This window comes from Rhinolophus hipposideros (genome assembly GCF_964194185.1).
Source record: "Rhinolophus hipposideros genome assembly, chromosome: 4".
Classification (NCBI taxonomy): domain Eukaryota; kingdom Metazoa; phylum Chordata; class Mammalia; order Chiroptera; family Rhinolophidae; genus Rhinolophus; species Rhinolophus hipposideros.
In genome coordinates this window covers 52,607,519-52,631,416 of record NC_138050.1, presented here as the reverse complement: position 1 = coordinate 52,631,416, position 23,898 = coordinate 52,607,519, and the positions used below count along the sequence as shown (strand labels likewise).

The window sequence follows — 23,898 nt, the reverse complement described above, 5'->3', positions numbered from 1 at the left end:
GTGGCTTCGATCCCTGGTGCCTATTTATTTATTTTCATTTTTTAATTAGTTTCATATGTACAAAACACTGTAATAGTTAGACATTTATTCCCCTCACAAAGTGATAACCCTCCTCCCCCAATCTACTACCTCTCTGACATCGCATACAGCCATTACATTTCCACTGTCTCTATTCTTTATGCTGTACTCCACTTCTTGTGACTACATATATATATATATATATATATACACACATACATATATATGTATATATATATATATGTATATATATATATATATATATATATGTATGTATGTATATTAAATTATAGTTGACAGTCATTGTTGTTCAGCTTCAGCTTCAGGTGTACAATGCAGTGATCAGACCCTGAGGTGGTTTCCCTAATAAGACATGCCCACCGGATACCCTACAAAATCTTTGCAACATTATTGATTATATTCCCCAAATTGACTTTCGTGGCAATCTTTTGGTTACCGATTGTGCTTTGTAATCCCCTCATCTTGGTGGCTTTTTAAATAATCTTCACTGACCACAAACAAATTAAGGAAGAAGGCCCAAAATCTAGGCGTGTCCTCTGGCTCCCACGTATCCCCAAAACATCTCACGGAGCGCTTGCTGGTTTCCGTGACATCGATGGGTATTGTTCCCTGCTGCGCTTCATTTCCAAACTAAAGGCATGGGAATGAGCCTGGCCTTCATCTCACACTAATAAATATCTACTCATCTTCAAATGAGCAGAGTGATCTAGCCTTAAATCTGGTCCCCTCTTTCTGCATTCTAGCACGGGGCAAAATTATGCATTAATTTAACAAGCACATTAGAAAGCCCTGTGCAGATGGAACAAGGCATCCACCCTGAAGGACTCTTCAACCAAAACAGAAGCAGAGTCTGGTGGGAGAACCATTTCCTGCAAGATGAAGAGTTCAGGAGCGAGCAATGCATCATCTCAGATGGACGGTAGCATTTGCTTCCGTTTTTCATATTTATGTTTCTAGCACAATTATTATCACGTCATAGTGACTTCCTTATGAAACCCATGAACTAGGTCTGACTAGATTATGTTTAAAGGATTTGGACAGGAAGGAGAAGAGGATTCTTTCTCAATGTCCTTTGTTTAATAAATTGAACACATTTTATAAACATTTTTAGGTTAGTAAAATAAAACTTTATGGAGTTGTTTTTGTAGTACATTTGGAATATATGTAAAACCTCAAAGAAGAAAATAAAATCATCCCTAATCTCGTTCCCAGAGAGAAATCTTTGTTAATGGCTGTGGTCCATCAGATTAGGCATTTCTACCACAAACATCATAGAGCTCCTAAAAATTCACAGTTCTGCCCAACTGGAAAAAAATAAGTGTTGGGGCAGACTCTCAAAATTGAGTGGGTGGAGGCCGGGGTGCTGCTAACAGCACACAATGCACAGAGTAGCCCCATAGTAAACCTATCCAGCCAAACTGTCAATAGTGCTGACCAACAAGTCCACCCCTAATCACTGACTCCCCAAAGGCCCGCACCAAAACCTAGCCTTCCCTGTAACATCCACTCATCACCTCTCTCCTCATCTGCTCATTATTGATTCATTTATTCCTGCATTCGTTTAGTCATTTACAACATAGACTGTGTGAGAAAGACAAATAGGACCCGGCCCCAGCCCTGGAGAATCCTACGTTCTAGACAGGGAGGTGATGGCAACACTATCAACAACTTCAGTTTGCTTTATATCTATTAATTCATCTAGTCACATGACCACCCCGTGAGAAAGGCCTAGGAAACTTGCATTTTACAGAGGCAGCAATGGGTACATTAACAAATAATTACAATAGATGAAAGTGCAAACGTCAACATGCAAATAATGCCTTAGGATCACAGTGAACATTTACTGAATTCTTTCCATGCCAATGACTATGGATAAAGTGGTGAGCAAAAATACGGATTCACTACAGAAATCGGTTGTTTTGACATTATATGCCAAAATTCAAATAAATTTTATTCTATTTTTTAATGCTATTCTTTCAAAAAGTATTTTTTCAAAAACGTATCCTTTCATTTTTAAAGGTAAAAATATTGCTAATTGCCTTTATATTGATGCGTAGCTTCTGAAAAAAAAAAAGGCATGTATAAATTGTCCCACAAGATAGTACTTTAAAAGAAACAACATCTAAATTAAAAACTCTCCCTAAAGACATCAGTAAAAGTAATGAATTGATATGATGGGTTTTATTTCTTTCCTCCCAAGTTTCTAGGGACAGATTTCATGCTATATCAATGAAAACTGAAATAACAAAAAAAACTTACAGAATAAGAATTAAATTTTCGAGTTTTGTAAGTTGATTATTTTCCGGAGAATCAGTGCTACAGTTGTTTGGGAGTGTTTGGTTATTTCTACATGTTTTTGTGTTTATGGTGGGGTGGTATGTATAGAGCAATAAATAATACAGAAAAGAACCTAATCAATGCTATCCCATGTGGTAGCCATTGGCCATGTGTGGCTTTTAAAATTTTAGTTTAGATTTTAATTATTTGTCAAATAAAATTAAGGACTTAGTTCTTCATGCACACTTACCACATTTCATGCACTCAACAGCCACACCTGGGTAGTGGCCATCAAAATATGGCACAGAGCAGACGCACATTTCCAACATCATGCCAAGTTCTGTTGACAGCATCATGATAAATCCCCATATATCTAATTGTTATCCAGAAAGAAAATATAGGTCTATTATAAATCGTTAACTCTTCATTTAGTCAGCTTTGAGAGTAAGGATCACACTGCCATGTCAAATAATGTGACATGATTTTTGTAATTGTAGAAATGTTGTCATTTTCAATGCCTGAGAGATGCCAATCAGATTTTATATGAACACGTTTTCAAATTTGGCTTTAAAAAGTATTTTAACTTTGAGACCCCCCCCACCCCCACAAACTGTTCAGAGGTTCCCAGGACCCCACAAATGTGTTCTGGGATGAAAAGGGAGTTCCCGAGTAGTTTCTGTGGGACAAGGACATAGGTGAACGTACTCCAGCCCCATGAGGGAGAGATCTCCATGAAGAGCCTACCTCCATCTTGAACTGTGGCATGCCATCTGGCTTACAACCAAAAACCTTTGTCACTCAAGTGGGTCCAAACCCTGTGAGCCATCCAGAGGCCCCCATAGGTCTTAGGGTGTTACAGTGTGGTCGCGTTAGAATGGCACACAGAATGAAGAGCAAGAAATGGAACGTTTCCTTCAGAATTGAAAGTTTCCTTCAGTTACAAGGTTTTCCTTAGTTCCTTTCTTTTAGGAAACACCAAGATTAGAACACATCAACAAGTTGACCTGGAATTGTATGGGTGTGTGTTTTCTTTCTTTTTAATTGAGTTATAATTGACATTTTTTTCTTTCTTTTTTAAAATGAGATAATTAACATATAACATTTTGTAAGTTTAAGGTGTACCACGCATTGATTGGACACATTCATGTGTATATATTACAATTTGATTACTACTGTAAGAGTAGTTAACACCTCTGTTAGGTCAGCTGCGGGCATGGTCAAAGCGGCCAGGAGCCAAGTCAGACCCCTCCTCGCATGATGGAAACTGGGGCCCCTGGCGTTTCCCCAAAAAGGCAGCAGACCTTGGTGTGATCAACAGCTCAGGACACAGCCGCTAGCGCCCGATCTGTGCTGGGGGGGCCTGTTCATCTGCCACCTCACTCAGCCAACCCCTCCCCCAAAATCGCATCTATGCCTCCCTCGCTCTGCCCTGGGCCCGACTTCACAGGCTCTGTCTGCGGACCGGTGAACCTCGGCCGCGAGCGCAGAATAAAGCACTCACCTTTCTCAGCCCGCCTGACTCTCTTAGCTTCATTATCTCGCCCCAAGCCTTACAACCTCCATCAGGTCACATAATTATTATTTAATTTTGTGGTGAGAACATTTAAGATCTAGTCTCTTAGCAACTTTGACGTTTATAAAGCATATTGTTGACACTAATGATATGCTGCGCACTAGATGTCCGGGACTGATTCATCTTCTAGTTGTAAGTTTATACTTTTTGATCGACATCTCCCCAGGTCCCCCACCCCACTCCCCAGCCCCTGGTAACCACCGTTCTACTCTGTTTTTATGAGTTCAGTTTTGTTAGATTTCACACATAAGTGAGATCATATAGTATTCATCTTTCTCTGTCTGATTTATCTCATTTAGCATAATGCCTTCAAGGTCCATCTATGTTGTCACAAATAGCACGATTTACTTCTTTCTCCTGGCTGAATAATACTCCACTTCTGGGTATATAGCCAAAGGAAACAAAAACCAGTTATTTAAAAGATATCTGCACCCCCATGTTCATTACAGCATTATTCACAAGAGCCAAGATATGGAAACAATCTAAGTATCCATCAGCGAACAATGATTACATAGGATGGGTGTGTGTGTTTAAGGAGAGTGGATGAGAAATGCAGAGTTGTTCCAGGCAACAGCTGTCCAGCTCTCTACTGGACCTCAGAGTTTCTTGTTTAACCTGCAAGTCTCTGCGCCATTGATTGACAGCCCCAAAGGCATTTATCTGCCCCACTCGGAGGGAAGATATTCATTAGCATTGGTGAGAAGTGCCCACTGTCACTATGGGGCCCAAACCATTGCAGTCCACAGGGTGGAAGTGTTCCTTCACTTCCTTACTGAGGCCATTTCCTCCTGCCACAGCAAGCCCCAGGTAGAGGGAATTCACTGCCCACTCGCAACCTTGAATCATGAAAATCAGTCATGGGAATCAGCCCTCGTCCTGCAGAGCTGGGACATGCTGCTTGAGGGTAGTGCCTTGAAAGCAGAGAGTGTGCCCTGGGTGGGTTTGCTGGGGATGTGCTGTTCTCCCTCCCGCGCAGCTGCTGGCTGATACCATTTTGCTCTTGCTTTGTTCCTTACAACCTCTTTGCACTGAACCCCAGATGCAAGTGAAATGGTCACAAAAGAAGTATCTGGGTTAAATGCGTGCTAAACAGGTTTAAAATTACTGCTCATTGTTTGGAAGCAGATGCAAGCCTCAAACAAATGCAAAACATCAAGGCAGATGCAAAAGGGAGGGCAATTTGAAAATGGGATCCTAAGTGCCTGATTCTGCAGAGGGTGAAATGGGCTGCCTCCCCTGGCTGTCCATGAGGCTAGTCAGCCCAGCTGCCCCAAAGGACAGGGAGAGCCATCTACTGAATGCAGGAGGGTTGGAAAAGGGCGGACACCCCCTCAGGTCATTGGCTCCCTTACAATTGTCTAATTTCTTTCACAATGATCTTTATATCGCTGATATCTTAGGAACTGTTATTAAAATGAGCATCAAGCTCACTTCTGCTGTTTATTTTCTGTATAACTTTATGAGGTTGCCCCGGAGCCTTTTCTCTCTTCCATACACCAAACGCCCCATGCACCCACCAATGAATTACCAATATTTGATCGTAGGTTAGCTTAGTACACATTTTTGTTCTTTGTTTTTCCCCAGGGTACATTTTGGACACTGGTGTCACTTACATGTTTTGCAAGTTGCCAAATAACAGGCTTACATTTATGAAATCTAGCCCTCGAGCCTGCTCCCTGCACACACGTTTAACTCTGTGCATGGGTTTCATGATGATACCATTGATCATAGAACCTGGATCTAGCCATGAGGTATTCTCGAAACATCTTCCATTTTATTACAGTGCCAGGAAAGGAGCTAACATTTCCTATTGAGTGCTAGGCATTGGATGAAGCTCTTGACTCTCACCTCTGCAGGGTAGATGTCATTCTTTGTGCTGACCACTTGGAACACTGAGGTCCAAGATGGGAAGCAACCTGCCAAGGGTGCCCGTGGGAGCAGAGCTCCCGGCCCAAACCCCGCTCTGACATCCTTGCATTGACCACTCTGCTCTGACTGAAAGGAAAGGCGTCTCGGGCTCAGGAGATCATTCCCTTTCTGTTGTTTTCAGTGTTTTAGTGTCAAGACACTATTTGGGGAAGAAGTATAATATTTACTTTAAAAAATCTGACCGTAGATTAATTGAAGTATTTTCTTACTTCTGCTCCATAAATGTTTTGCCAAAATGACTGAAAATTCACAATTAGATTAATGAACTGCTTTAACCTTTGCTCCCTCTTTTGCCACTTACTACAATTTAAAGTACAAAAAAATGCCTAAATGTTGTTTATATTTAATAGTTTAAATATAAATCTTAAATATAATAGCTTAAATATAAATCTTCTCACCACTCATATATTCTTCATATTCTTATATATTCTTCTTAGGGTGAAGGGGGTAAGAAGGGTCCAGAAAGTACTCTTCTCCTGTTATCTAATATTAGATTCCTGATTATTTAAATATAACCAGATGGGAGTATGATGTATATCAAACCTTATAAATTATTAGCTCCTTAATAATAACATATAATATCCACTACGGAGTACCTGAAATATATGAACTATTTTACCAATATTTCGTTTATTCAACAAATATTTAAGAATTTACTATGTGCTGGGCCCTCTTCTAGTGCAGGACATACAACAATGAACAGAACCCTACTGAATGAAAAGGGACAGATAGATAATAAACAAGTACCTATACAGCAGATGGGCACAAATACAGTTTTATGTGAGTTGGTTAGGAAAGGCTTCTCTACTGAGGGCATGAGGGAGAGAGAGCCAGGTGGACCTCTGGCCTAGGGAAGAGGGAATACAAAGGCCCTGAGGCTTAGTGGATTTCAGGAAGAGCCAGAAGGCCAGTGGCACTACCGTGGAGAAGGGGAGGTGTGCAGAGGTGCCTTGGATCAAAGGAAGCACTTTGGCTTTCATTTTCAGTGAGATGAGAAGGAACTGGGGGATTTTCAGCAGAGAGACGTGCCTTTATTCACACTTTAAAGCATCACTATAGTCACTTTGTAGACAAAAATGGGAGCAGGGGACCAAGGAGGGACCTTGTCAATAATCCAGTGCAAGGAGATGCTAGTCCCGACGAGGGGGTGTTGTGCTTGAGATGGTAAAGATGAAAGATCTCTGTGTATATTTCAAGGTCCAGCAAACCAGGTGTGGTGAGGGGATGAAATAAGGGGTGAGGAAAAGAGTCAAGGATGACCCCAGGATGTTTCACCTGAGCAACTAGAAGAGGGCTTTTCTTCTCTCCCTCTCCCTCTCCCTCTCCCTCTCCCTCTCCCTCTCCCTCTCCCTCTCCCTCTCCCTCTCCCTCTCCCTCTCCCTCTCCCTCTCCCTCTCCCTCCCCCTCCCCCTCTCCCTCTTTCTTTCTCTAGGTTAGGGGAGTCCTGCAGAACAAATAGGTTGGTTTTACCCATGGTCAATTTAAGATAACTATCAGACATCAAAGTTGAAATGTTTAACATATTTGAGACTGAACTCATGAGCTGGTGAGTTCATGTGTGAGCCTGTAGGCGAGATGCGAAGCTGAGCCTAGGTGAGATCATGTAGAGTATGGCTGTAGATGGGGAGGAGGGTCAAAACTCCCAGCCTGGCCACCTTGGGACATGCAAGTCAGAGGTGGGGACGAACTAACAAAGAGGAGGATGAGGGAGCAGCCAGCGAAAGAAAAAAAGAGTGCAGAAGGTGGGGCAGGGAGGAAGGGGAACAAACAAGCCACAGAGGGCAGAAGTGCTGATCACTGGAACCACCAAGAGGGCACTGGGGGTATTTTGGAATCAGTGTTGGCATGGTGGGGGGAGTCTCAGTACATGGGTTATGGGTGCATGAGTCAGGAGGACTTGGAGAAGTACATACACACAGCTTGTAAGAGAGTTTTATAGCAAAGAAGAGTATAGAAATGGTAGCTGAAGGGGCATGTGGATTGAGAGAGGGTTTTTAAAACAGGAGCTCTAATAGCATGTCCTGTGCTTATGGGAAAAGTTGAAGCAGGAGCGTAGGGAAGCTGGGAGATGTACTGAGCAGGCCATAAGGATGGGCTCCAGGGGAATGGGGGCTGTCACAGGAGCCCGGGCCATCACACCATAGGAACAGGGACAGAAAGGAGTAAGAACACACAGACAGGTAGGTAGAGACGGCCATGGAAACATGCAAGTCCTTTGCTGCAATTGTCTTGGTGCAATGGGAAGCAATGCATGAAGGGGAGAGATGTTGGAAATTTAGGCAAGAAGAGAAGATAAAATAGTCACCCGGGAATGCGGGAGAGCTGCAGGGAGGCAGGGTGGGCAGCCACTTCTATGGCGATGCTGGAGGGAGAAGTCCCCTGAATTCTAGGTGCAGAGAGGTCTCCTGAAATGTGCACTCCTCCAAGCCTGGCCTCCCAAGGACACTGCCCCCTTCGCCCTGAGGTGTTTGCAAGGTTGTTTGAATGATGCTTGAAAACATTCCAACAGTCCTTGAAAGGCAGGCAAACATGTTCCAAAAGATAATTTTAAAACTCTTTAAGAGATGTGGGAAAATTTGCTTTGGATTTGTGCCTGCAGCTCAGCCTCAGCAAAGAGAAGCACTCTTCCGAGGAAACAAATCTAGGTTACACTGAAAATCAGCGTGGCCTCATTCTTCTTGCCGTAATTTCAAGAGGCCTCAGAAAAATATAATTTCTTACCCCAAAACTATTATTTATTCTTATGCAAAAAGACTTAAACATGAGTGAAAGCATTAGTCTGTCTAGAAGACATGGAAATAGCTTTTCCAGGATATGATCACCATGAGACCAACTCAGTACCATTTTCAATTTCCTAAATATTCACAGAGTGCCTGCTAATTATCCCAGCACTGGTCAGCTAGCACGTGTCTCCTTGAAAATAAAAGTTTGTTAGATTAAAAATATGGCTAAATATTGGCCAGATTAATTACTGAACATTTTAAACAACTTTTGGAAGCATAACCGTCATCTAAGAAAACAATACCTGTTTTCCTGGCCTGAAAATTGATGTTTTGCACACTGACATATACTTATTAAAGAAGTCTTTCTCCTGAAGAGACGTTCCCATACATGAAGGCTTTTTAGAAGGCTAAAATCCACTAAATTTTTTTAAAGGCTGGTGTAAGAATTGACTGCTCAATCTCAGCTCCTGGCACCAGTGATTCTCCTCAATCCAGTTCCAGCCACTCTGGAACCCTGTCTCCGTTAGGCTGTTTGATCAAGGTCAGAAAGCTGAATGTGGCCTGCCTCCACCCCGGTACAAGTGCTGGGGTCCCCACACATCAGTGATTGCTCCTTATACCCCATTCCATTGCCACTGACCCCAATCCATTGCTAACCAGAGTTAATGATTTCTTTGGAACTGTTACAATCCAAATGACCTGCAGGATGTAGTTTATTGTACATCCTGAAGGGAAAGCTCTCTCTGGAGCTGGCTAAGTCCCAGTGCAACAGGATACACATAATGGCTGTCAACGGGTTTGCAATATTGCTCCATCAAACACCAACTCTCAGGGCTTCTCCGTATAGAAACCCAACATCCTTGGAGAAAAAGGACTGTGGTGCTCCCAGTGCCAGTGCCAAGTCAGGGAGATGCTGAGTTAATGGATTTGGTGACCTGAGTGACACAAGGGGGCAGGAAGAGTGCTTCTTCTCCTGGTGAAGCACAAGGTGGAGCAGGACAACTGATGGATGCAGAAAGAAATCCCCGTCACGAAGAAGAAAAGGTCCCAGAACACGACACTTGTGCCAACTCCACTGAATTGGAAGACCTGAGATGTTCTCTTTGGAGGTCTTCAAAAACTGGACAGTTTCTTCACAACTTTGGATGTTTAAAATATAAAGTTGCCTAGAAAAAGGCAACTTTTGCACCTAAAAGTGCTTTTATGCAGATGGGTGACGGTTCAGGATCATATAGACTACTGTGTTTCCCCAAAAATAAGACCTAGCTGGACCATCAGCTCTAATGCATCTTTTGGAGCAAAAGTTAATATAAGACCCGGTCTTATTTTACTATAATATAAGACCGAGTCTAATATAATATAAGTCCGGGTATGATACGATACGATACGATACGATACGATACTGGGTCTTATATTAATTTTTGCTCCAAAAGATGCATTAGAGCTGATGGTCCAGCTAGGTCTTATTTTCAGGAAAACATGGTATAAATGTCCCCAAATCTATCCATGTGGTTTAATAGCTTGGTCAGGACCCCAATTCTGTCAGTGTCCAGAGAGAAGAGAGCAATGAGGGTGGACATGTGAGGGCACTGTTTTCCCCTGAACAGGCGCATATCATGGCCATGGTCGCCTGTGCCTCAGTTTCCTCCCTCAGTATTAAGAAAAGATACCTCCGTGTCTGCTTCACCTCCCAGAACTGAGCAGCCCTTGGGGACACCCTAGCAAAAGTTTTCCCTTGCTGTGTGTGGCATATTGCCATCTAAACACTGGAAGGGAAACCATTTAAAACCTACTTTCTATATTCCTAAAATTATAATTTTTCACAAATGTGCATTGAACCCTAAGGGCTGTGAAGACGGTATAGCACGGCACCATTTCACACTCTATTAAAACCAAAAAGTGTCTTTGTGAACCTTCCCTCATGTCCTCACGAGGGGGAAACTGGAGCAGCATTTTCTGAGGCTGTTTCGTGAGGTTGTTTTCTGTGTACACAATACAAAGAAGAAAATTGAAACACAGTGTTACTGAAGGAGACACATTGTAGTGAGCTATATAACCCACATTATTTATCCTTTATTAAGTCCAGACATGATAAAGAGCCCCGTTTCTCCTGGGGTGTGGACAAGTGGATGTCTAGAACCCTCTCAGGCAACAATTATCTTTATAAATAGCCTGGCGACGCTCGGCCTCCTGCATTCCCCCCAACAGCGCACACAGTGCAGGGCCCCGTATCCGAAAGAGCACTTGAGCCTCACAGATATCACGCACAATGCAGCCAGGCATGAGTCACACAACCTGGGTCCAGGGAAAGAGGCCGAGACATAAAGCAGGATTAATCAATGGCAACCCCACCTGAAAATGTGTTTTCAAAAACATCTTCACTTTCCACACTCCAATTTCCATTAGCAGAGAACAGATGGAGCCCAGACATGGGGGTGTTGAACTTGGCCTGGGGAGGCTGTGGAGTGGGAGAATTTCTGGGAATTAGAAAGGTGCTGGGTCGTCCATTTACATTTGGGGCACACGCCATGCAGAGTGCCCCAAAGACTGTAACTTACTCATAGGATGAAACGGTCCTCTGTATCTCCTCCTAACTAAATTATAAACACCTTCTGCCAAAGTAATTATCTGCTTCTTGAAATGGGCTCACTCTTCCTCATGGGGGACCCTTGTGAACAGCACAGCTTCTGGATGGAGAAGGAATTCCCAGAGAGTGAGGGGCTAATATTTACAGGAGGGATATCTGCCTCTAGCCAGGGATATCATACATGACAGAGACAAAAAGAGCCCTGCAAAAAATATATAAACATTGTTCATGCGGGGGTGAAAATGGGCCTCTTTGGGCCTTACTGGTAAAACGTTGACCATAGTGAGGACCACTGGCCCCAGACCCAAGATGGCTAGGGACGCCCCTCCGTGCTTCTAACTGAGACAGGCCACTTTGAACTTAATAGCTAGGTTATTTCTACCCATTCCTCATCTGTTCATCTTTTTGTTCTTGCACAGCACAGAGCCGTCCAAAGAAGGTGCTTAGGGAGCAGGTAGAGTTGTGTTAAGAATCTTTACTTGCAAATAACATAACAATTCTATCATATATGAGGGTGCCTTATTTTAAGAATGTGGACGTCTCCAAAGCTCAGCGCAGGAAGAAACTCAGGCCCCCACACGTTGTTCCCACCAACTGTTCCCCCTCTCTCTCTCTATCTCTCTCTCTGTGTGCTTCTCCTTATTTCCTTCCTCTGTGTGATGGCATGAACCCCTCCATGCTCCTCTGTCATACCTCCTTTGGCAGACACCCACCGTCTCCGGTGCCAACTCCAAATCCCAGAAGTAAGCTGATTGAGCGAGCCTAGGTCAGTGTGCCCTCTGGTAAATCAGCTCTTTTCAGCGCTTCCGGTCACCTGATACAACCCTGGGTTCCTTTTACTCAAAACTTGACAAAATTGCGGGGACCTGGAGGGTCATGGTGAGCAATGTATTTCCAAATCTTCCAGGAATTGACACTTGATTGCCAGGGAGGGAGTAATGGGAGAAGGAAGGTCAGCTGAGGAGAGTTGGCTGACATCCCAAGATAAGGACCCCTGGAAGGCAGAGGAGCTGCAGTGACCCCAGTCCTGTTCCTAGAGGAGGCAGTAGGGAGCTCGCGGCCAGGCAAGCAGGTGTGGTCCTTGTCATGCTCTAGGGCATGACCTCATACAGGCATCTCTGGTTACCAATGTTCTAGAAAAACTTTTATATCACACTTTCCCTCCCTCCACCTAAGACCTGTTGATTGTGTACATCAAGTACTTATTTATTGTCTTTATACGCAAAACAAACCTCATCTTGAGAAAAACCTAGTCTTGTGCTATTTCCCAAGAGAACTGTGGTGAATTCTTGGCACACAGAGCCCCACCCTTGCCAACTCTCTCAGCATGGCTCCCACACCCTGTCCATGAGCAACCTCTGATCATCCATCCAAGCCAGACTCAGCTTCACTTTCTGTAAGGAACTTCCTCTGCTGGCCCCAAAAGGGTGAGTCCCCTGGCTCCTGGTTAAGACACTCTTCACTGTATGCTACAACAGTGTCTTCTTCAGTTTTTCATTGACTTTGTTTAAAAATAGAATAAATATGAGCCTAACTGACCTCACAGGCTAGCAAACTCTATTTTCGAGAAAAAAAAAAAAAAAGCAATTATCATTTCTTGTTTCAGTCCATGAAAACCCAACTGAAAATACTGAGTATTATTTGAGAAAAAGTTTACTAAAAGAATGATGCATTTAGCTGGCTACATTAGAGTGTTCAGAAGGGAATGTATCCACACCTGCAAAAGAGGACATTTTAATAACACTACTTAATAATTCTAAACACATTAATATGTCATAGAAGATCTCAGAGAAGATTGACATCATTTCGTGCCTTTGTAGAAAAAGGGTGGAACAGCAGGGGAGCCTGCCATGGGACTGATGCAGGATTCTAGCCAGGCCTGGTTCTGCTGCTCGCTAGCTCTGCGATTCTCAGGAATGTCTCTTTCCTCCCTCAGGGTTTTCCTGTGAAAAAAATGGCGATGTTGATGAAGATTTACCCTTAAAAAAATGTTTTTAGCTCGAACCATCCCAATATAATGATTCAGTGATTTACATGCCTTTTTCCCATGTGACATGGAGTGATGATAGAGCAAGGGAAGAGGATAAAAAAGCTGGACCCTTTATAAAGCAAACTTGGTTTTGCCTATCAGGACCCTATATTAGGAGATGCTGTGGTACATCTGTATCTACTACACGTATTGTATCTGCATTTAATTCAGTGAAGCCCTGTATCTACAAATGCAAGATTCAGCTCCATTTGCTTACTATCAAGTTGGTGTTCCCTTCATCCTCCTAGATCCTGTGTCTTCAGAAGTGGATGTTTTGTGTGTGGCATCCAGAGTAACTGGCCTAGTCTGACATGTAGTTTACTTGAATGCCTCCTTTTGTTGTTTTGTTCTAGACAGGATGGTTTACTGTTCATTGTCTTGAAAATGTATTTCTTGGCTTAGAGTCAGACATAAAATCCTCTCTTACCCCAGGAAGTCCCAACACCTAAAGGAAACTCACAAGGCCACCTAGGAACAGTGGCTACTGGTGTCCTTACCTTGCTCTCCTACTTGGGGCCCTTTTATAATCCTTGGAGAGGCAGATGGGAAGGATCATGGGTCCTGAGTCAGCTCACAGACCAGATGGTGGTGGTTAGACAGGGGTGGAAGGTGAGGACAGAACCCTGGTCATTTCACAACTCCCTGTGAAAGGAACAGCAGAGTTTTGCCTATTGACTTCTACATGTTGTGGACTGAGGTTATGAGAAAGCAAATAGAATGGGAAAGTAGAAGAAATAAGGTGGCAGTTTTCCTGCAAACACACTGCAAGGTACCTGCAATTCTCATTGTTTGCAGTAGTTACATTCTACAAGGTCACTGTGAACCCTGAATTAGCAAATATTGAACCATTGCTCCTGGGGAAATACAGAGTTAGGTTCCTGTAAGAATCTGGTCACAACATTTTCATCAACCAATCGATATGTACTGCTAATTTATGTGTGTTTCTGTTTAAAGACACCATATTTAATATATATTGTTCATTCCTTAACATGGAACTCACAGCTAACAGCACTATGCCTTGTGCCTGAAAGAAGCTCACCTAATGCTCATATTTTCTCTGTAAGGCACAGCACAGCCTTCTGGGACTTAGGAACAGTAGACAACACTTCAGCACCACATTTGGGGGCCATTTAAAACAGTGAAATCACCAAAAAGTATAAAAATGTGAAAAACATGGTACTAAATAGATTGTGAAAAGATGCTTGTTTACCAAATGAACACTGAAACAGGAAGGCAGAGTGTTGCCCTGTTAGACCTAGAAGTCTCGAATTTTTCACCACTCCGCACATGCCAGTGAATGACTACAAAAACATTGTGATGAATGATTTGGGTGTTACAAATATATTTTTAAGTGAGCGAAACCATAAATGGAATTTGACAATTCTGAGGATCCACTGTATGCAGTTCCTGGGAGGTCAGAGACAGTTCTCTGAATAGGCAGGCAGTTGAGCAGAACATTTAAGAGAAATCTCTGATTCCAACTGTAGCTTCTGTCGCTGCTGCTGTGTGACCCTGGGAAAGTTATTTAACCTCTCTGTGCTTTGGTGCTGTCATCTGTAAAATGAGAGTAGTTGATGTAGTTCTATAGCATAAACTGTAGAGGTGAGGTTGGGTGATATCACATATACAAAGATTGTCTGGCCTGACACACACTTCAATAAATATTAGTTGTTGTCATTGTCACTGATAGTTTATTATTGCCACCCATTGTAGACATTAAGTCCACTGAAATGAGTGGGATTATGAACTACAGTGCCCAGGACTCTACCATGCTAGTTAGGCACTTACTGAAGACAATACACACAATCATGTTGCTGGAGCCTGAATTCAGGACATGGACAAAGCAAACAGCTCTACTTCTTATTTAATCTACAAATTGTCAGGGTGAAAATTTTCCTATTTGAGATCCAAACTAAATATAGAGAGCCTATGTCTAAATTTAGTAGGATGAATCTCTCTATTCAATTCTGGGTCTTTTCACTGTCACCAACCAGCACTCCCCACCGAGATTTAATGATGCAGACCTTTTGATGTGAGCTGCAATAAACTGCCCTCTCTCAGGGCTTGAAGTCTGGGAATAAGAGGGGAAAGAAAAGGGCCTGGAGACCATCTGTGAAGAGGAGAGGGAGAGTGTTGAGGAGGACAGGGAGCAGTCTTACACCTGATACTTTATTCTTTCTGATTTCTCCTAGAGGAAGAAAACATGCAAACTGCAGTAGGGAAAAACAGTACAAATCAAAGAATCAAAAACAATTATGTATATTTGGTGAGAAGAAGAGGACAAGTTTGTCTAGGAAAACTCTTTGATTCATTCTGGTTGAAAAAAAGGAAATTGGGATTCATTTAATAAACAGCATGAGGTGTTTATTAGCTTTGGGGAGGGAACGAATATTGCATTCATTAGGAAAAATATTTATTTGTAATGACGAGGTTTAGGGCCAAGTAATAGCTATCTAAAAATAAAATAAGAAAGAAATAAAAGGATGCAGGGCTGATATACATTTACATATAGACTGGTATGGTGAGCAGTTGGTCTGTAGGAATCAAACTCTTGCCAGATTTCTGTTTTACCTTCCTGGGCATGGCCCTTGCTCTCATGGTCCAAAATGGTTGTCGGTGTTCTGACCATGACATTTATGTTCCAAGCAACATGATGGAATGGGGAGAAGAAAAAGGCATATACCTTCCCTTTCAAAGGGACTAGTGAGAAGTCTAATGCAACACATCACTTATGCTTACATTTCATTGGGAAAAAAAATTGGTCATATTTGTAAGGGAGTTTGCACACAGTTTGTAAGGGAGACCAGGAAATATTGAAGCACTATGCCCAGGCAAAAATCATAGTTTAGTTAATTTTAAAAAGAAGGAAAGTAGATGTTTGGGAAATAAATTTTGACCTGCTCCCCAGAACATACCAGGTGACTAGCCAAGTGACTGTTGTGTTTCATAACCCTCCAAAGGGGAATATGACAACGGCTTTATCATTGTTTAAAGGTAAGTCTTTGAGGGAGTAATGGTAAGAGTCAAAATAGAAGTGTGGCTGTCAGAAAAATCTCTACAGCAATACCACCTAGGTAAATCGCAGACCAAACTGGCACAGTATAATCGTGAGGTTATTGACCACACTGATAAGACATGAAATTCATATAATATCAGCGACTAAGCAGGCACAGAGAAGAAAGTAGACTGTGATAAAATTGGTCACAGGAAAATTGCTCACCAAGAGTAATTAGTGTGATCCCAGAGAGGCTGTTTTCAAAAGAGAAGTCATCCTACGTGCCCTCTGAGTGAGGCCTTTCTAAGCTGTGAAGTATATCCTGTCCTAAAAGAGGTGCACTGCCTTCGTAGTGGGCTGTCCTGAGCACAGCATCCAGACACACCTGCTGTGTGCCTCCATCTCCTTAAAAGAATGACCTGGGAGGAAGACGTGGAGATCATCAGAAAAGGCACAATCCAAGTAGATTTCCAAAAGTCAGCAAGAAGAGCTGTGTTCAAATTCAGTGGGAAGGACCATGGAAATGGGGGGGGGGGGCGGTGGCCAGGGAGGGTGTGCCACTCAGATGAAGACAGAGCCAGTCAAAGAGCAGAGCCAGTCAAAATGTGGAAATGTGCAGACTCCCAGTCTCCCGATCTATGAGTTGTCTCCTGCTGTCACCTTCCTCTGGTTTCACCGCCCTCCTAGTTGGGCTCAGACCAGTGTTGTGCTGAGACACATTTAAACGCCAGCCAGGACCGGGATCACTGCTTTGTAGTGTTTGCCAGTTTCCCTGGTGTAATTACTCCCACCATGGCAGGCTTCGTACCACCAGCATGATGTCCCTGACCAACCGCTTTACTAATCACTGCAAAGTGTTAAGTCTGGACCACTGATTCAGCTAGAGAATAAATCCAAGGTCAGAGATTAAAACTTTATATACAAAAAGTCATTTCTGGAGAAATAGTTTCCACAGCAGCTACTGACTCTGCCCAAAACAACAGAGTTATCACAAGCCTGTGTCAGTGGTCATGAAAGATCCTGAAGAGGGGGTGGCCATGCTATTATGGTCGCTCCAGTGAATATCTGTTGAGTGATGGCCCCTAGCAGAAGACAGCAAATAAGAAATGGGACTTCTCAGCTGTTGACTTAAGGCCACGCTCTCAGACATGCTGAGCAAAGTTTACCAGATTTTTAAAAAATCTCCATCCAGACAAAATCATCACTAAGGTTGGAGAAGTTTAATTCCAGTGAAGAACTACCAACCAATCATCTCCGTCAGTGCCTGATGACTCACGTTAGCTCAGGGTACATCACCAGTTACTAGCCTTGACAAGTGGCATCTCCTTCATGTACCACTCATTTGAGTTGAAAAGCCATTTAAAACAAGAAAATGGAAAAAGTTAAATACTTCCTCCAATAATATTTCACTAGGTACCAACTGACTATTTGCCAGGCAGTATTCCAGGCATTGTGGAAACAGGAATGATAGAGCGATAGACTTATTTCCATTCCTCAAAAATATAGTTTTGTGGAATAAGAAATAAATTCTCAACAAATACAAGAACATGGAAAAGAGAAGAAAGAGGATATCTTGAAGGAGTGGAGGCTGAGAATGGAAGTACCTACTTTCAAGGTCTAAAGGAAACATCAGTCCTATATTAAGTGCCGTCTTTATTACTTTGAAATCTTTTTAAAGTGGTAGATGGTAAAAACAAGTCTGTCTCATCTCTGTTTGTTTTAGCTACCACTTCCTCTCCCTGATACATCCAATCTTACACCAATTTGTTGTGTGTTCTTTCAGAGATACTTCATGAATATACAACATATACAAGCAAATAAGTATATTTTTATTCTTTTCTCCACTTTTATACACAAGTGATAGCATATTATATATATATATACATATATGTGTGTGTGTGTATATATATATTTATATATATATATACATATATACATATACATATATATATATGTATATATATATATGTATATGTGTATATACATATATATATATGTATATGTATATATATATATAAATATATATATAAAACACATAAGTCTTGCCCGAGTTTTAATTTCAAAATCTAGCCATATCAGGATCGATAAAAAGACTTCTCATTTTCTTTCATGATGACAAAGATTAATTCCCTTGGGTGAAGAGGAACTATAATTTGTTTAACCAATTATCAATTGTTGAATTAGTTTTTCAATATTTTGAAATGAGAAAAAATGAATAATATGCACAAGAATATCAGAGGGACAAGTTTCTAAATGTGAAGTTGCTGTTAGAAGTTGACAAGCCTTTATATTTTAATATACATTGCCAAATTGCTCTCTAAAAAAGTTGTAGGGACATACACTTTCACCAGTCTCTCTACCTTGTCACTACATTTACAGTTCAAGGGGTGAAATTGATACATCGTTTAGCTGTAATTAACATTACTCTGAGGAGGCTGAGCATCTTTCAAATATTGAAGACCTTTTTGTAACTTACCCACCGATGGACACTGAACATTTCCCATTGAGGTGAAACTTTTAAAATTGATTTGTAAGAGTGCTTTATATCTTAAGGAAATTAATGTTATTTGTGATATAAGTTGCAAATATTATTCCCAAATGGTCTGTCTTTTCAAATTTTTTGTGGGTGTAGAGTTTCATTCACAAATGTTACTCATTTGTAAACTCAAGTTAATCTTTTCTTTTACCAGTTTTTGTTGGTTACAAAGACCTTCTGACTTTGATATTATCTTTTTAAAAATTACTATGATTTAGTCTATTCGTTTTATGATTTCATTTATTATGTCTAAAATTTTGATCTACTTAAAATTTAACCTGAAAGATGGGAAAGCTGTTAATCTAGTTGTTTCAACAGTATTTGTTCAATAATTCATCTTTCCCTCATGTACTTCCAATATGTATTTGGGTCTATTTCTAGACTGTCAAAACTGCCACAAATCTGTCTATTCAGGTATTAATTCTGCAGTATTTAGTTATTATAGCTTTATGATACTAGTATGTTTGACTATCTAGTAGTACTGATCACTCTGATTCCTTTAAAAAAAATATTCTTAGCTAGTCTTGGGTTTTTATTTTTCCATTTGAATCAACTTACCTTGTTCTCCCCGCTCGCCACCCAAGAATCCTGTAGTGTTTTTATTGGCATTACATTAAATTTATAGATTAACAGAAAGAACATGCATCTCTGTGATTTATGCATCATCCTATTTAAAACAATGTACTTTTTATTTGTTCAAGCTTAGTTTATGCTTTCAGGAACATCGAAAGTTTCCTTGTGAATGATTTCTATGTATTTTATCATTCTTGTCGCTCTGTTAAACAGGGCCTCTTCTTTGGTATTTCGTCCAATACTTGTTTCTGTGTTCTGTTTCTAGGCCACTGCCTGATGACGTAGAGGTGACTAGTCATCCTACATCTTCTTTAAAGCAGTGATAGTTTTGCCACCTCTTATTTTCTTGCATTTGCTAAGCTCTTCATAGTTTGAGGGGTATCCTGCACAGTTGCCTAAGCAAAATCCTTCCCTTTCTGGTTATAGATTTCTACAGCCCTGCCTGAAATGTTTTAATCTTCGTCATAGATGTAACTCAAAGCTGTGGCTGCTCTGAAAGTTTCAATGATGTCTGTCCATTTAGGCATCATTGGGCCTGAAAAAAAATGATATTCATGTAGTTACTCTTATTCTGTAATGCCTCTCCTCTATGGGGTAACAAGGTGTTACTACCAGCTTACTCTCCTTTTAAAGAAGAGTAGGCACGAATCTGCCTACCAAAAGTGACTTTCTGACACCCCATCTTTGATCCTTGCTCTGCAGGCCCTGCCATCTGCTACAGTGCCGCCCGATCACAATGGACCCGAGCTGGGTGCAGCCCAACCGCCCTCTCAGCTGCTAACACGAAGCTGCAGTCTTGGAGGCATGAGGACCAGGTGCCACCTGTCAGGCCTATACCTTCAAGAAGTGAAAGCCTTTCTTCTGGGTCCCTCTGGTCCTCATCAGTGCACACATGATGCAGGTGCTGTGGGCCAACATTCTGGGACACCCGTCTCCTTCCTGTCTACTTCATCGTGAAAGCTCATGTGGGGACAAAGCCCCAAAAAGCAGCTTCCAGGCTCTCGGCCTCACATAGAAAGGTGCTGGCTCGGGTAGTAAATGGCCATCAACTGTGATCAGATGGCCAGCAGCTGTGGCTAGTTGGCCGTCAGCTCTAACCCGTAAGCCATTGGCCACTAATATAACGGCTGTGGCTACGCTAGCAGAAAAGAATGGGGACTAGCAAGAAGATGGTGGCTGGCAAGGGCGGACTGCTGTTAGGACGGCGGGTTGCAGATTATGTAGATCCTGCTTCCTGTGTCTCCAGCCCAGCCGCCAGCGAGAATATATTGATTTGACTCCCCTATCTATGGCTCCCTGGGTGTTCCTTTTTGGCCTCACCGTGTCCTGCGTTCTTATCTAGGGAGCGGGACCAGAGACCCCGCAGGCCACCCCGCCTGACACCCGGCACGACAGCTCGCATGGTTTTTCCAGTGCTTCATAACCAACGCATACTGGTTCCAACCAATTTTGGGATGAGGTTCGTGTCTGAGCAGGCTCCATGCCCTCAAAGGATCCTGCCTTCTTTCATTTTCCACAACAAGCTTACCAAACCGAATCACGTGCCCCAAGGCCTTTCATTGTACTGGGCTTCACACAGACAGCAAGTGCAAGGTTAGGCTAGCTGACTAGGCATTCCGGTCTTTTAGTTTCTGGTGTTCTTTTCTCTTTTCTTGTTTGCAGACTGATCAGACACAGCCTTGAAAGGTGTTTAATAGGTAAAGAGCAAAACCAAGTCAAAGGGCTCATGTCGCCAATGTTTTTAAGCACTTTGCAGGCAGCAGGGTGACAACGTGGAGAGGACTCAGCTCAGCCTAGAGAAGAGGACTCACCTGCTACACCTCCCTGGAGAGCTCAAAGCATTCCATAGCCACACATTGCCCCAGACACCCAAGATTCATCTGAAGGCCGCTTGGAACCATGATCATCATTTACATGATGAAAAATATGAAGGAAAAAGAGGAATTAGTTCACAGCATCTGACTGTTCAGTTTGCTAAAGCAGGTCTGGCCACCTTCAGGGCAAAATGCCAGATCTAAAATCATCTCTACAAGTGCCTGTTATTTTTCAGGGCACCTTGATGCGGTTATAAATAGTTAGGTTATTGGAGGCATTTTCTGTAAGGAAGTAGTTCTCCCACAAGTATCTCCTGTCCTCAGAAGAGCAAAACTGGTAACAGACATGGAAACAGAGGTTGAGGAAAACAACTTAAAATGCTGTTCGAGCAAGAGAAGTTCTGTGAGGAGAAATGTGAGCATGGTTGTGGAACAGCATTTCACCTGCCCTGGGGCAGAAGCAGAGCATACCTGAGACAGAGCAGCGGTCCTGATATACGGCCATCTTAGATCAAAGCAGCTTGAACAGCAGCGAAGAAGCTTCCAGGGACAGACAGGTGCACAACAGTTTTGGAAGACAGGACCCTGCCTGGAACATTCTGACATTTCTGGGTCTGGACTGTCCATGGAGAGTAACCAGGAAGTAATTAAAGATATGTCAAGTTGGAACTAGCTGTATAACATAGATTGAGGGCCTGTTTGCCCAAAATGGACAGACAGTTGCTCGAAGGAACAAGTGTCATCAAAATATGTTGACCATTGCTCTGTGTGAAATTACTAAGGTGGCTGTACTGTATGAGGAAACGATGGTAATGTAGAGGATGAAGAGATTCCTGATCCATGCCAGATACCTACCCACCAAGAACATGTTCTGGAATGGGAGAGACAGCCAGCTAGACCCGTGTGTTCTTTAACCACAGCCAAATCTTTTCCCTTTTTTTCACCAACTCTTCACATAAGCACATGTTTTCTTAGGGGAGAATTCTTTACCATGTTTTGTGATCCATTTCTTCTTCCATTATCGAGGCCAATTTCGTCAGGTTTGAGATTTGGGGACCAGACTGAGGTGTGCTCCCTGAAGATAGGCCTGGGGTTCCTATCATTGGTTCTTAGACAATTTGATCTTTGAGGATACCTTTTATTTCCTGCTAAAATACAGAAGAAATTGAAAAAAGAAACATTCTTAATATCCCAGTACTACACACAGCTGAGTTTTGCTGGTTTCCTTCCATCCTCACAACCCAGAAACAACCCAGGATCAACATATCAATTAAATTCTAGTTGGATTACAAATTGCAGTCATCTGAGACATGAGGAGATGGAGTCTGTTTCAGAAGGTTGTTGCTCTGCAGCTGAGGATTAAGAGACAACCATACATCCCTCCTGCACGATTTGTCCTCTGTCATGTAAGTACTAATGCATGCTTCCTAACTCTACTGAGAAATGAGGGTTTCATCAGGATGCCTGCAATGTTGGAAAAGTTCTGTAAAATGTTTGCTTCCAGAAAGACAATCATGGTGTGTTCATGGTGGATGGGGGATTTCATCACCAGTATTCATGGACTATAACTGCCATTTTCTATGCCTTCAAATCGCATCATTTTTCAGGCAAGGAGACCTAAATTTGGGATGGATTTGCTCAAGTTTATGCAGTCTAATTTGAAATAGGAGTATAGCAATCTCATTTTTGTTTCATGATAAAAAGGGGTGGGGGCCAGAAAATAAACATGTAAAAGAACCATTGGAATTAGAAAAATTGGATCATAAAATAAGAAAAAAAGTTATAAATTTGAATCCAGTTAGCTTTAGAAAGTAAACCAATATAGAGTGAAAAAGCTTGAGTTAATCTGGTGTTTTTTGGATCTGAGAAGGAATAATGACATGGAAAAGAGGAACTGTTCCTCAGGGAATTTGAAATCCATGGAATAGGCAATTCAGCCTTGGGCGATGTGTAGAACTGATCTCCTGAACGAGGGGGGAAAGGATTACAGATTCAACCAACTTGAGGGGTTTTACCTGAGAAAGATGAATGCTGCAGGTGAGGGCCATCTCCAAGGTCTGTTTCATGGCTCCTCTCGTGTCATCTGGTTGTGAAGGGCATGAAGATGCCACACATACACACACACCACATGCATGCACACACACACTTGTACACACACCCTTCTCTGGGAGCTCTCATCATGGCAGACTTTTCCAAAGTTAAAGGTGGAGAGTAAAACCTCCCGTGTTTTGAGAACTCGTTATTATTTTTCTAGTTCTATGAATTCCTGTTCAGTTGATGAAATATTATTTTAAAATATGAGGCAATTATTGTCTGATAAAAATGATAATCCCTCGTACATTCAAGGTTGCCCTAAAACTGGTACTTTCTTTCATTTATTGTTGAGGGCATAAATATTTTTAGAAAGGAATTTTGCCATATATTAAGAGTCATTAAAATGACTGTCACCAAAATAACCTTAGACCCACTAATTCCATTTACGGGATATTTTCCTAAGGAAAAAATTCTAAATAACATACATGAAAATATACATGCTAATCCATTTAATAATGGACTGAATTTGGTAAAAAGGCAAACATGGGAATAATTTTATAAATTATGATGCATAAATCTGTTGGATTTTTGGGAAACTATTTGACAATATGCGTATTGCTAATGACTGTGTAAAGTGACCAGTGCAAGATATTGGTATGGATTATACATTTGGGAGATATATATATATGAAAAAGTAATTTCTGCAAAAAGAAAACTGAAAAGGTTTTCAGTTTTCATCATCTTGTAATTAGATATAATGATATTTTATTGTAATTTCTGATATATTTG

At 41.8% G+C, this 23,898-nt stretch overlaps 1 protein-coding gene and 1 long non-coding RNA gene across 2 annotated transcripts in view; both read left to right on the top strand.

Annotated features, from left to right (window-relative positions):
* LOC308496526 overlaps window positions 1–20,779 on the top strand; it is a 377,975-nt gene extending 357,196 nt beyond the window's left edge. Inside the window, exon 4 of the long non-coding RNA XR_013993196.1 lies at window positions 19,964–20,779. This is a non-coding gene — a long non-coding RNA (uncharacterized lncRNA). The remainder of the gene's footprint in view (window positions 1–19,963) is intronic.
* A 146-nt stretch (window positions 20,780–20,925) lies between these two features.
* LOC308496450 (uncharacterized protein) overlaps window positions 20,926–23,898 on the top strand; it is a 206,773-nt gene continuing 203,800 nt past the window's right edge. The window contains exon 1 of the mRNA XM_081045814.1: window positions 20,926–22,481. The gene's annotated coding sequence lies outside the window, so the exon portion shown is untranslated. The remainder of the gene's footprint in view (window positions 22,482–23,898) is intronic.